Below are 13,777 nucleotides of genomic sequence, written 5' to 3'. Positions count from 1 at the left end.
CCAAAAAAAGCTGGATTCTTTATTTTTCTTGCCTTTCTGAAATTCCTAATCTGTACCTACGCTAGCAGACTACAGACCCCTGCAACGTGTGTGGGTCTAGATGCATGCTTCAGCTGCTGTTTTTAACTGATATCAAGTGTTATTGATCCATGAAGTTAATATTGTTGCTATCAAATCCAATTCAATAACATGAAGAACTAACACTGAGAAAGAACAGGTTGTTTTGTTTTAGTTTGGATTTTTTTTTATTTTCTTAGAAAGTAGTTTAAGACACAAAAAGCTTGTACAGTGTTGGGATTCTTCTCTCCTTGGACTGTTTGTTTGTTTGTTTGTTTTTTTGGTAAGCATACTTGTATTTCAATGTAAGGACCACAGGTAAATTCTTAAAAAAAAAAAAAAAAAAAAAAAAAAAGTGTGGTTGGTTTGGTAAGCTTGGAGTAAAGCATGTGATTCAAATCTTGCTGGCCTTACCAAGAAAGTCAAAAGGAATTTTCCTGTTAAGTGGGTAGGTTTGGTTCAGGTGCTGCCTCCCTCCCAAATATCGTGAATTTAAAGGGTGGAAGAGATCACCATGTCTCTGTGGTCTGAGTATTTGAATAGCACCAGCTATTGGAATTGGAGTCAGTCACTCCTACAGTAAATTTACTCTCAGCAAATAAAATGACTTGGGCATAACAAATTTGTGGTTGTACGATAGTAATAATTTCAAAATTAAATACAAATAATTATTGAATAAATATTGCTTCCTCTGAAGTTAAAGGAAATGCTGTGAATTTTTTTTTTCCCCAAATAAGATATTGTAGCTTCCTAAGGTACTGAAAGTGGCTATGTATGAACCCAGTGGACAAGGGGAGTGGAAGTACTGCAAAACAAGTTATACATCTATAAATAAACAATTTATGTTGTACTAGGCTATTAACTTTTCTTTTAATGTTTACTTAAAGTATGGAGATTTGAGTTAATGTCTGTATAAATGGCTTATTCCCCTTTGTGTGCATAATTCATCTGCAACTTCTGTGTTTGTAAATTTCTAAAAGCTTTAATTTAATATAATCTAATGTTTTGGCACAGAGTGGGTATTATATCTCTCTCTAGTAGCCCCTTATCTTGGATAAGAACACTGCCTGCGGTGTAAAAGAATGCAAATAGGTACTCACCAGCTTAGCTGTTTGTCTTCCCTTGAGTTTGCTCTGCTTTTATAGTTTTAGATTTAGATGGCATCTCTCTCTTAATATCCCTTCAGCCTTAGGTTTGGACTCCCTTGTTTTTTAATTTCCTTTTTCTCTTCCCTCCTATTCGTTTCTCTTTGTATCCATCTGCATTCAGAAATTCCAGCATACAAACAACTGAACAAAAAATAAAAGCACCAAAGAATCCTCCAAGTTTTAGTCCTATTGAAGTAATAGAAACCATTTCCTAGTATTTTCTTGTTTGTTTTCCTAATGATTTAAACATCAGATCAAGGTTCAGATAAGAATGTGTCTGAGCTGTAATAGGAACCAGTTCAGGATGGGGCTGGTTATGGAAGCTGCTTCTGTGAGTTATAGGCTTTGCACTTAGGAGAAAAATTACCATCCCACCATATATGATACTGATTTATACCATTATGGCAGTGACAAAATTGGCTGCAAAACTATTGTGAAAAGAACAAAACATTATACGCAATGTCCCTAGCTCATATTATCACTCCTCCATCCTTTTCAAAGAAATCTTTGTATGTTTATTTTCACGCTGTGATGAATGATAGCTGACACAAAGGAAACCCAGCCAAGGCAATGCATACAAATCAGAGCCGTAATACGATGTTCTGCAGTAATGCCTACTGGCAGTAAAAATCCCACAAGTTTTAGACAGCTATAAGGAACGTGAGCAGTTTAATTCGAAATGTTTGCTCAGCGGGGTCCCTCAGCTTCAAGGGGGTATCTGTGTCCTGCTCCTCACCTTGCCATAGTCATACAAGAGGCACAGAAAAAGTGCTGTGTTATGATCTAATTTTTTTTAATGCTAGATTGAGTTCCCTAATAACATACTCCCTGGTTTTTTGCTGTTAATTTTTTTCATTCTCATGAGAAACAACGGTTGACAATGACAATTCAACTTTTGTATGTTTTTTACAGACTATAGTGACCCAGTCAGTTGAAGATTGTGGTGAATGAGGCCAGCTAAAGTCTGAACTCCACTCACGGAACATCTTGGAAGATGTGGCATCATATTCACAGGTAGACTTTTTAAAAACTCTGTAGACATGTCTGTCATCTCCAAGAAACTTGTAATACTTGTGATCAAATCATCAAGTTAAACCTAATGGATTAAGTTCTCACCTTTCAGGGTTTTTTTAATTATTATTTATGTATTAAACACAAATTAGTTTTAGGCCCATGAAACTGAGCTGGAGAAATTCAGGAATCCAGTATCTTTGCTGCATGTTTCTGTAAAAATACTTGATGCAATCTAGAGATCGCACTACTGCTGACTGACTGGCTATTTACAAAGGTCTGTGCTGTATGTTACCTTTTTCAGGTTATTTCAATTTACGTGTAGATTGGAGAAAATAAAAGTACCTTTACAGTCTGTTCTGCATCTCTTAAAGGAGAGAAACTAATTTTCTCTTTCTGAGCTTTATTTTTATGATGCTTTTGTCTTGTAATTGCAGGGTGTTATTTTTGTCAAATGGTATTTGTCTCATTTCAAAGGCATACCTTAGCAGAACCTCTTTCACAAGAGTAAAAAAACAATGTCATAGGCTTCCTCGTGTTTATGAATATACCATTGTCTACTGCAGGTATTGCTTATGGAATCTGCTGTAAACTGGTTTTACTATGTTCTTGGCAAGAATCTAATGCTGGGGATGACAAAAAAAAAAATCAGTTAGAGGCAGGTATGAACTTTATAACTTTGAAGTTATCATAATTCTGTTTTGAGATAAAAGCCTAAATGAGTTTGAAGTACGGTGTCAGAAGATGGCAAAGGTAGGTGAGGTGTTTTGGTGTTTGGGGGTTTTTTTGGTGTGTTTTTTTGTTTGTTTGGGGTTTTTTTAGCAATTTGGTCTATGAAGCATTGTATGCTGGAGAAAAAAGTACAGATGACATAGAATGATTAAATTCAGTAATACTCCATGTATTACAGCTTTGTTGAATGCTTGCTATGAACACTCATTTGCAGGCAGATGTAGAGCAAGATATGAATCCCAGTTGTCCTCTGAAGTCATACGGAAAAGGCAAAAGCTGTGGGGAATTATTTAAGGCTGGTCGTGGTTTAATTTCAGTGGAAAATAAAATTAAAGCCTCTATATCTTGTGCTTATTTAAAAAAATATTGTTACTTTCTATATATTAAGACATTGTTCTGCCCAAATTCTATTTTATGTAATCCTTTATTTCAGTGGATAATGTATTTTTATGCAGCCCAGTGCAGTTTTGTAGCTGATACAAAAGGCAGGTTCTTTTACACGTGGCTGCATTTTGGTAGTTGTGTGATCTACCTTATGTAAATGCTTAAAAACTTGAGATGTATTTTTGCCATAATATTCCAATGAAAACTTCAGATACAAAATTAGAAGGGTCTGAAATTCTAGGATTTTTGCTCAAGCCTGTCTTTACTGGTTGATCTTTGGGACAAGTAGCACAATACAATTTTCAGTTATATCCTCTCTTACCAAACTCTGGGCTTCTGACATAGTCAAAAGGAATTAGGAAATTGAGATTATATCTCAGTGACTCTGCCAAATATATAAAAAGAACTTTTCTGATGTCAGTGCTATCAGCACTTGTTATCTTGACTAGGCTTACTGGCATTGTGCCAAAGGAGCTTGGGATGCGACTAGCACTTCTGCTTTGTAAAATAGTTTTTGGATGATATATTGCCATGCACTTTGCCTTTAAAAATGTTACTTTGACACCTGAATTGTATTCAAAATTACATATTGTTTCAGGGCATTCAGGCAGACAGTATGAAACCATAATGAGAGGGATAATAGAGAGCAAGTAATGTGGAATGATTTTATTAAATTTTATCTGAAATGCAACAAGATCAGCACTTAGTAGAATACCTTCTGAGAACACCCGTGTGTGGACAAAGGTGAACCTTGGCATGCTTTGTTCTGACCTGGGAACGTACCTGTTGGTGGGAACGGTGATTCAAAGTCCACAAAGGTGGACAAGCACAGGGGACGGATGGGAGAGAGACTGAGAGGAAGATACATACTGTAGTAAAAAAGTAGCTGCATCTGTACTTGGCTGACTGGTTTGGTTTTTTCTGGAGAATGGAAATCTTGGACTAGTTACCTTAAACTGGGACTTGATGTTGATAATGAGTTTATATTCTCACTGCATATATTATGAAATATAGTTTTAAAATGCAAGATTATAAAATTAGGCATGTAGTTAAAACCCTGTTTAAAATTGTAAACCAGATTAAGTGATCTAATTCTCAGAGTTATGGTACAAATGCCACAGATTACGCTATTTTAGATGCACAAATGTACATCTATACTGCGTACGAGCTCAGCTTTTCATATGGGTTAGATAAGCTTATATGAGTTTAATATGTTTATATTGATGTATGTGCATATAAATAGAGATGTGGAAATCAGCATATTAGCGAACACGTAATTGAGAGGTATTAGAGCAACAAAAAGCTATATATTCACCTCATTCAGAATAAGTTTATGTGCTCAAATGTTTTAGTCACATAAATTTCTGTGAAGGTGTGGAAAAGAAACTCTAGATTCTGAAGAGCTTAATGCACAAAACAAACATTATGTAGCTGTCTGCCCTGTCCCTCACAGCCCACTCCCTCCCCTCCTTTTCACTGTGGGTTTTTACAGCTGAACATGTTGTTTGAAAGTGTGCATAGCAGGCAGTAATCCAGGTCATCATAATATCACCCAGTCTGGCAAAACAGGAGTGATAAACAAGGGAAAAAAAAAAATCCTTTTGTTGTTATCAAAGAAATACTACGGGAGAGATGAAGAGGCAGCTTGGTTGTGGGACAACAATCCATAATTTACTTTGCAGATGTCTCTGTAATTTAAGCAGCAGGCAGAACAACCGTGCGGTTGTAGAAGCTCTGGGGAAAGGATACCCAGAGCCTCGTAAATCATGGTAAGGATTAAGAGCAATGAACATTCATCTTCTTAACCTCGTAAAGCAATATTGCAAAGCCAAGGATTACAACTTACTCTGCATGTAATCTTTGTTCAGGGATAAAGGGTGTCAACTTTTAAAAAGCTGCTCTCAATTAACAGTAGCACCTACCTTTTTAGAAGGAACAAAAACCTGTTTTAAAACTGAATTTAAAAGAATTCCTGCTATTAAAGGAATACTTAACACTTCCCACAAAAGAAGGAAAAGAAAAATAGATTGATTCTTGGCTGGTCCCCTTGATTCTGAGCCAAACAATAGTTTGTTTCTAAGCCCTGATCTGTTTTTAAGGTTAGTATTTATGAATATGTTTGAAAACTTTGCTTAATAAACACAACACAAAAAAGCAGCTTACTTTTTCCATTGTAAAATGGTGGAGCCCTAAACAACCCTTTTGCCTTGCTTGACTTCAGCTACTTTTTTTCAAGTGATAAATATTTGACTCAATTCCTCATTGTGATTAAAGAACAACGTCATAATGAAAAACCATACCATGTATTCAGTCTGCTAAATAAGCACTGTAAAGCCTATCTGTCTGCTTTCAAAATATTGCTAGTATACCTGTAAATGAGTGCTAAATTACCCACCAATGTATTAAAAAGATTTTACTTCCATACTCAGAATGCCATTGTAGAGGGACTGAAAATATTTGAAGGGGAAAAAATTGTAGGCAGTGCAATGAGGAGGTCCTTTCATAATCCCTCAAATGAAGAAAATCAGGGAAGCAAGGCTCTCTCTTTTTTTTTTTTTTTTTTTTTTTATGATATGCAACTCTAAATCCTAGACATTTCTATCAGGGAAAAGGAACACAGGAAAAAACTGTTGAGCAGAGTCCTGTACCACATCAGTGACGATGATGGTGAACTTCCGATACGTTCTACAAAGAAAGCAAAAGGGTGTAAGGTTCTTGTAGGTTTGATCCAAACTAATGGAGAGGATCTGAAGAGGAGCATGGAAACAGAGAGTGAGGCTGTTTATGAAACAACAGAGTTCAGGAGAAGGAGGGGAACAGCAAAATTAAAATCATGTACTTCCTGGAAGCAGATTTCAGTGAGCTCAGATAATTGATAAGATCATAAGGAATGTAAATCTAAGGAGTTAGAAGGATTGGTAGTTCTTTAAATAAATGTTTTTCATAGAAGAAAGTGATGAGGAGAAGAAAACCTGTCATCAGTGTTGACTGATCAGTGCTTTTATTATTTCATTCAGTCTTTTTCTTATCTGTGATTAGATGGGCATCAGCTAATACCATTGACAATGGTATGAGATCTCAGATTATATAGACCATTTGGTTAAGTTGTTTATTTTCATGTTGTTAGAATGTGATGAAACTTATCCCAGGTTACTTACATTTGAGATACTATGTCTGAGAAAGATTTAGTTAGCTCTGTATCTCAGATGTTTCACAGAACATGAGCAAAATGGATGAAGTACCAGAAATTCTGAGTAATAAACATACTCAGTACAGGATGCAAAGAGAGGAGACTAAGACTTATAAATTAATCATCTAATCAGTAATTCCTGGGGAAAATAAACTAATTGTAATCTAGGTGGCATGAAAGAGTAACATTAAATATGAATTTGCCAGGAGCAAAGTGTATCCTTTTGCAACAGGATAATTGGACTTGTGGCTATAGTGAAATAGTAGATATCATCTACCACGTGGCTTGTAAGATTTCTCAAAGGTCTCACGTAATACAGTCTAGACAAAACTATACAGAGTATATGGAAAGGCAGTAGGAAAACACCACATGGAGAGCAGTTATCAATTCTGAGCAGTGTGAAAGGATTTTTGAGCACCAATTTTCAGTAACTTGTTAGAATAAGTACGATTACTAAATTTGTGTATGATATTTGGCTAGTAGGCTTAAGAGACAAAGCGTAACATCATCTGCTGGTACCTTTTCAATTTCTTTATTTCCTTTAGACCAAGTCATGCTATCATTATCCTTAGCATGACTGTACTTCTGTAGGCTTCAGCTTTTCTTCTAAGTGTCCTTATGAGCTGTCCTCTCAGTTACAAATAACAGATACATTTTTGTGACCAGTGCTCCCTCTTCTCTTTTGGATGTTTTTAAGAAAGCCTTTAATAAGCCTGTAGTCTTTGGAGTTGTCTATTTCTTTCTCTTGATTCCAAGTATTTATTCTGAGAGTTATTCCCAGGCTCTGACATGTATTTAGGCAGGGTCACATATGTATGTATGCAATATTAAGTTAATTTAGACAACTAATTATTTATTCACAGGTCCATTCTATCATTAGTATTACAGAATACAGCTGCTTAAAGACCTTTGCATTAATTCCAATCCTTCTAAAATCTGCACTGGAACTGCAAGATTTGAATCATCTACTTTTTAATGCTGGAATTGGAAAGAGGTATCAAAGTATTATTCCTTTGGGACCTATGAGTAATAACTTCAAAGAAAAAAGCAAGGCTACTTTGAAAGCAAGTGTACTAAGTGTTTGAAAGCAGTTATGGAAAACTTTATTTCCTTTTTCTTCTTTAACAAAAGAAAATTAAAATCTCTAAAAATTGAATCCGTTGCATAGATCAGCACTATAAACCAACTTATTCTGTGGTCTAGCTTCCTAGTCTTCAATGGTATTGTGAAATGATTCAGTGCTTTGAATATCTGGCTTCAACAGTAGTCAAGCTTTTGAAAATTATGAGATTTTGTATCTATTGGGTTTTTAAAAAAAAAAAAGCAAAAGTATGTTTATATGACAAAGTAGGTAGGCTTGAAGACTGCTCTGAGAGTTGGAATATAAATACTGACATTTGACATTTTCTTTGGTAGTTAGCATGATTAATTTAGTGGGAAATTTCTTTCCCTTTTTTTAATTGTTGATTTTCAGATCTTAAGTTCTGTTGCATTAATGCTCTACTTATTTCATTCTTATTTACTTCATTGCCTGTCCCTTTGTAATTTGACAAAACGTTTCTAATGACATCAGATAAGTGGATGAAAAAACACAAACCTGGGAAGGACTGTGCTGCTGAAACAGCTCTTCTGTTATAATTTGGGAGACACTGGTCTTCTCAGTCCTCTGTTTACTGCTAAAAAATCAATCCACAGAATAGCTTAATATTTATTAATCGGCTTTAAAATTAAATCATTTCTGAATATAAATGCTCTAATGTTGAAAAATGATGTTCCAGAGACAGATGTCCTTCAAAATATATTTTTCCCTTGTATCTTCTTTAGGCATGTAATCATTGCTATCATACAGAAGACAACTGTCATACAGCATCTTTAAGCGCAAGATAAAATTGGCCCACATAGTGATTGCCATATTTCTGTCTTAGAATTTTAAATCTTTAAAATTAAAAATAAATAGAAGAGCTGTCTGTCTAGTTTGAGGCTTCTGGGTAATTCAAGCCTTTGGATTTTCTACAGATGCAGACAGACATCACATTATAATCTTTATATTCAGTCTTTACAAAGAGTCTTTTCTAGAGGGCTTCCTGAGTACTGACAGAAGATCACAATCACAAGAATATTGGTTTGTCAACTGCTTCAGGCCAGACTGTTTAATAGTTGCTTATGAGCAATGCTGTAAAGTTTTACAGGCCTCAGGCAAGACTTTGTCATCTCTTCAGGATAGATCTATCTTCTGATTGTCTCATGAAGATTGTACTGGAAATGTCTTCCCAGGCAGCTTTTCTGTGGTGATTTTTCCTGTAATTTGACTATTTTCCTTTCTCTGCTTTTTTTTTTTTTCTGACATTGAATATATGAAAGTTCATTTAATTTCTAATATTTCCTTGATGTTGATTATTCTAGAAATCTAGCCGATAAAACAGATGATGCAGCGAGACAGAACTTGCTTATACATTTACCATGCTAGTCAAGAATGATGCAGTTGCTATAAAACCAAATACTAGGCTTGGATACTCTTTGTACATAGACTTTTTTCTTTCTTTGATTTCATGTAAATTTGAAGATAATTTCTTTCCCATCAGTATTCGTTTTTCATACAATAAGTGTGAGCTACATGCATATTTTTCACTCTCATAAAACCCATCATACTGCATTCAGGAATCCTGGAATGGTTCACTAGTTAAGGGTCCATGATTCATGAAAGTCATTAAAGTAAAACAATGAAGGAAACGTCTGGCTATTTTAGTGAGCTGGCAAAAAATGTTCTTTGTTAATTTGTCCTAGTGTAAATGTCTTTATTTTTAATAAAGCCTTCTATAAGTTGTACTGTGTATGATGGAGATAGAACATGCTATTTTAAGAAAGCAGGATGATCAGGTGCTGGTTACAACTGCATAGCTGAGACAAATTTTTGTAATCTCATGCACAAACACATGTACCTTTCAAAACTAGTTATTGATTTGTGATTCTTTAGTTTAGTGCCAACTTGAGACAATTTAAAAAGACATTAATTTTCTGAGCATGGGTCATTTTTTTATCCTTTTTAACAAACGGATTGAACAAATATTCCAGTTTCAAAGACTATACCTGATTGAATTATGACTTCCAAAAATGGAGTCTAAAACTAATCCAAGGTAATCAATTTCTTAAGGAAACTCCAAATTTGCTTCACATGGCTGAAATGAAAGAGTTAAATTAAACTAGACATATGCAATATTTTTTATTCACCTGAAACAATAGAAAATAGTAAATTGTTGTTGCACTGCCACGGAAATAGCTGCTTAAAGAAATTGCTTGTAAAAGTTTGCAAGGAAAATAGAATGTTCTGGAGCTGTTAAGTTATTTTTGTTTTTCTTTTCAGGAGTAAAACTTAAGTTACAAAAAAGAGGATGATAAGAGTTTTATTCGGTTTTGGTTTTTAGCAATGAAGAATTACATGGAAGTATTCATGCTACTACTGAATCTTGGTATTTTGAATATGTTTGAAAAGTGCTGGTATCTTTAAACCCCAGGATGAATGAGTAGATTCTAGCAAAAAATCCAACCCCAGAATCTATTGATTTGGGTAAAAGTAGGACTAGTAGAAAATTAACATCTATCGAAGTCTTAACTATTTCAGAAAGTGGTCTATGATACTGGAGAGTCATGGGCTGCTGCACTTGGAAGCAATTTATACTGCTATCTTACCAATACAGCACCATGCCAAAACTAATTAGTTTTGATGAAAAAGACTTATTAGCAATGGGGTTAGCACTGGGCTGTCAAAACAATTAGTCTTCAACTTCTTACTGGGTGTTCTTATATGGTACTGTACTGTATTATGTGAGCATCTGCTTGCATTCCACTCACTGCAGCAAGCGTGCCTTCAGAAACAAGGGAGTGTGAAAGAACAGCGAGATTTACGGGATCAAAATATGAGATCTGTACGGCGATAAGAGCCAAAATGTCAAGCTCGCGATCTTGAGAAGGTGTTCAAAGAGCAGATGGAATTCACTTAAACAGAATCTGATCTGTTTGCAACATGAAGCATTTGCTTTACTCAGTGCTTGGTGCAGTCAAAATTAGCAGAGTCTTCCCAGTGTTAATCCCATATTCAAATGAATGCTATCAAGAATAAAGTAGGAGTTCAATGTACATTTTGCACATTTTTTTGCCTCTCCAAGGAGCCTGTCATTAATCAGAAGCTGTACTGATGCAGTTTTCTTCCTCCTTGCTATTGAAATGTCCTTTTTTGCTAGGCGGCACAGGAATAATGTGTCCGGTGATATTGCTTTGCTATGCTGGTTGTATATGCTCTGAACATGGAATTGACATTAAATCATACAATTCAACCAAGATGGGTTTAAATAGTTCCTCCTACTCTTCTGTGCTGTCAGCTTATGGGTTCAGAACCTATGTGTCCATGAAGGGCTGGTAGAGTTTTCTGTATTTTCTATACAACCCCTGTAGGGTTTACAAGGGGTAATATGGATATTTCGATATCCTGTTATTTTGGGTGTATGGGAGTCTCTGTTGAAAGGTGTTTCCAGAACTTTTTTGCCGCAAACTTGTTTCTTACCTAGGGAGTACGTATGGTAATGGATGCCAAGACTGCATTTATTTGTGATGGACATCAGTAGCAAGCAAATGGGAGCCTCTACAGAGCTAGGTTCTACAAACCCCTATCTGTGTTGGTAAGCTTGGCACTGATCTCAGTGCTTAGTGGTATTGCATAAGTAGGAGCTTTGGAAGGAATAGAGCTGAGCTTTTCAATTATAACACATTATATCCTTTTAAGAGTTATGTAAATATGTATTTTCAGGATGTGATGTTACAGACATTTAGATTGTTACAGTCCACTGGGTACATACAACTTAAAAATGCTATAAAAATTTCAGTCAAACTTCACGGAGGAAAAACAGTTGTTTACAAAATGCTGTAAAATATTCAAGTGCTTGTTGTACAAGATTAGGAATATCTGTCACCTCTAATACGAAATACAATCTATTAAAATGTTTTACTATATGGGGAAATTAAGCACATAGACTATAACCATTTAATACACTATGCATGACTCATTCCTAAAACCAAGGAATTTTGATCAATGTTGATTAAAAATCAATGGCAACAGTGTAGGATTTTTTTTTTACTTTCATTACACCTAGGGGAAAGTTATTTTTCTGATGTAAATCTGAGGCTTAGCTGAAGTAAAACACTAAATAAGGCATTTGACTATGAAAATGCAGCTAAAGTGTGGTTGAGTTGCCTTAAACAATTTTGGACTTTTTTAGGTTAAAATATTTTATCATCTAATGGAATGACTCAAAATGGTATTCTTTTTTATATCAAGTATATTTTGCTTAAAATAAACTAAAAAAACCAAAACAAAACAAAACCTACAATGCAAAAATTGAAGTAAGTGTTATGGACAAGTAACTTGTAAGTAATTATTGTGCCTCTATTTTCGACTGCCCATCTTGGGACATCATGCTTCCACCCATATCTGAAAAAGATTGTTCAGTTAACTGCTGTTGCAACATAGGCCTATTGACTTTGTTTCACAATGACCATGTCAAAATTCAGGCTATCTAAATTCACTAATGATGTAAAACAAAACAAAAAATCCTCAGTTCCTTTCTTATAACCATCATTCACTTGACCTCCCCCAAAATCTTTCTATGTTGACTGCTGTTGGAAAAGCTATAGACGGAATCAATGTGATCTGTTACGTAGTTGCAATATTAACACATAATGCTTCTAGTTTGCTGATGAGTGTCCTGGTTCTGGCTAGGATGGAGTTAATTTTCACCAGGAGCCAGGACAGGTGAGCCAAGCTGGCCAGGGGCTATTGCATGCCAGGTGATGTCATGCTCCCCATAAAAGGGGGCCAGGCGGGGAGGGGTGGCTCCAGGATGGTCTGAGCGTGGGCTGCGTGTGGGGTCGGTAAATTGCCTTGTGTATCACCCGCTGTGTATATTCCAAGTACCGGTGGTGTTTCCCTGTGCCTCGCTGTCCCAGTGACCTGCCCTTACCCCAACCGCCGGGGCTTTGCCATTGTTTTTCCCCATTCTCCCCCCCATCCCGCCTGGGGCTCGGCTGGGGCTGAGCCACGACATGAGTGACCTAATTTATAACAATTTGAGTTCTAAAAATCAGAAAGGAAAACTAAAAAATAAAATGCATGGTAGAAGTACACAGATGATGAATAAATTATGTTAAAGGTCTCAACTCATATAGTCTTATGGATAGGGGAGAAACAGTAGGTGTCATGAATCCTGATTAAGGAAGGATTTCAGTACTGTGTCACATTCTATTTTAATCTGCATTTCATCTAGATGGATCAACAAAGAGAAAACCTAAAGCTGTTTGCAGAAATGTTCTGCATTATGACCAAATGGCTTACAGAGTGGAAGTGTGCATCATGTGGATTTTGTTCTGGTCTTAGACCTGGCTTTATTCAATATCGTCATTAACCTGATGGGTGATGAAATAGAAATATGTATTGCTTATCAATTTAGTAGATAAATTTGACATCTACAAAACTGATGAGAATTAAGAGTATTTAGAGGCTAGGCTTAATACTCAAAATAACTTAAAGTGGAGAAGTAATCACTAAAAGGTGTAGTGAAACTTAAACAAATGAAACATCCTTGTACAGAAATCACCAGAGACAAAATACAGACTGAGGAACAACTGGTGTTAGGTAACTGCTCAGGGGAGTGGGGGAGGAGGGATTCCAAACTGAAGATGACTGTGAAATCATGTCAGGATGGAGGGTGCAAAATTTGGGAGATAATTTGATGATTGCAAAAAGGCAAATTTTGCACACATGTTCAAAAAGCCCCCAAAAGACAATACAGGGAACTACAGTATGGACACCTCATGTTAGCTTCTGGGGAATCATGAAATCCTCCTAAAGCCCATAAGGAGAAGATAAGGAACAGTCAGCGTGGATTTACCAAGAAGAATTCATGGCTGACGAACCTGATTGCTTTCTGCGACAAAATGACTTGATTTGTGAACATGCATAAAACAGTGAGTGTGATTTACCTTGACTTTAATAAGGCTTTCAACACTAACAGTGTTGAACATTACAGTCTGGATGGGTGGAAAACTAGATGGATAAAAAGCTGGTTGGATGGTTGGGATCAGAGAGTATTGGTTAATGGGTTACGTGCTGCTTGAAGTCCTGTGACATAGTAAGTACCTCAGGAGCCTAACCTGGGGCCAGCAGAGGTGGCAACTGGACTGTACTCACAGGAACACAGACAAGAGA

The 13,777-nt window shown here is 36.0% G+C and overlaps 1 long non-coding RNA gene across 1 annotated transcript in view; it reads left to right on the top strand.

Moving 5' to 3' along the window:
• LOC129203340 (uncharacterized) overlaps nt 1–13,777 on the top strand; it is a 429,251-nt gene that overhangs the window by 189,491 nt on the left and 225,983 nt on the right. The window contains exon 2 of the long non-coding RNA XR_008575985.1: nt 2,118–2,219. This is a non-coding gene — a long non-coding RNA (uncharacterized LOC129203340). The remainder of the gene's footprint in view (nt 1–2,117; nt 2,220–13,777) is intronic.

Source organism: Grus americana, chromosome 2 (assembly GCF_028858705.1).
Source record: "Grus americana isolate bGruAme1 chromosome 2, bGruAme1.mat, whole genome shotgun sequence".
In the NCBI taxonomy this organism is placed as follows: domain Eukaryota; kingdom Metazoa; phylum Chordata; class Aves; order Gruiformes; family Gruidae; genus Grus; species Grus americana.
Note: the sequence above shows the minus strand (reverse complement) of the source record. Positions and strands in the feature narration are given on the sequence as shown.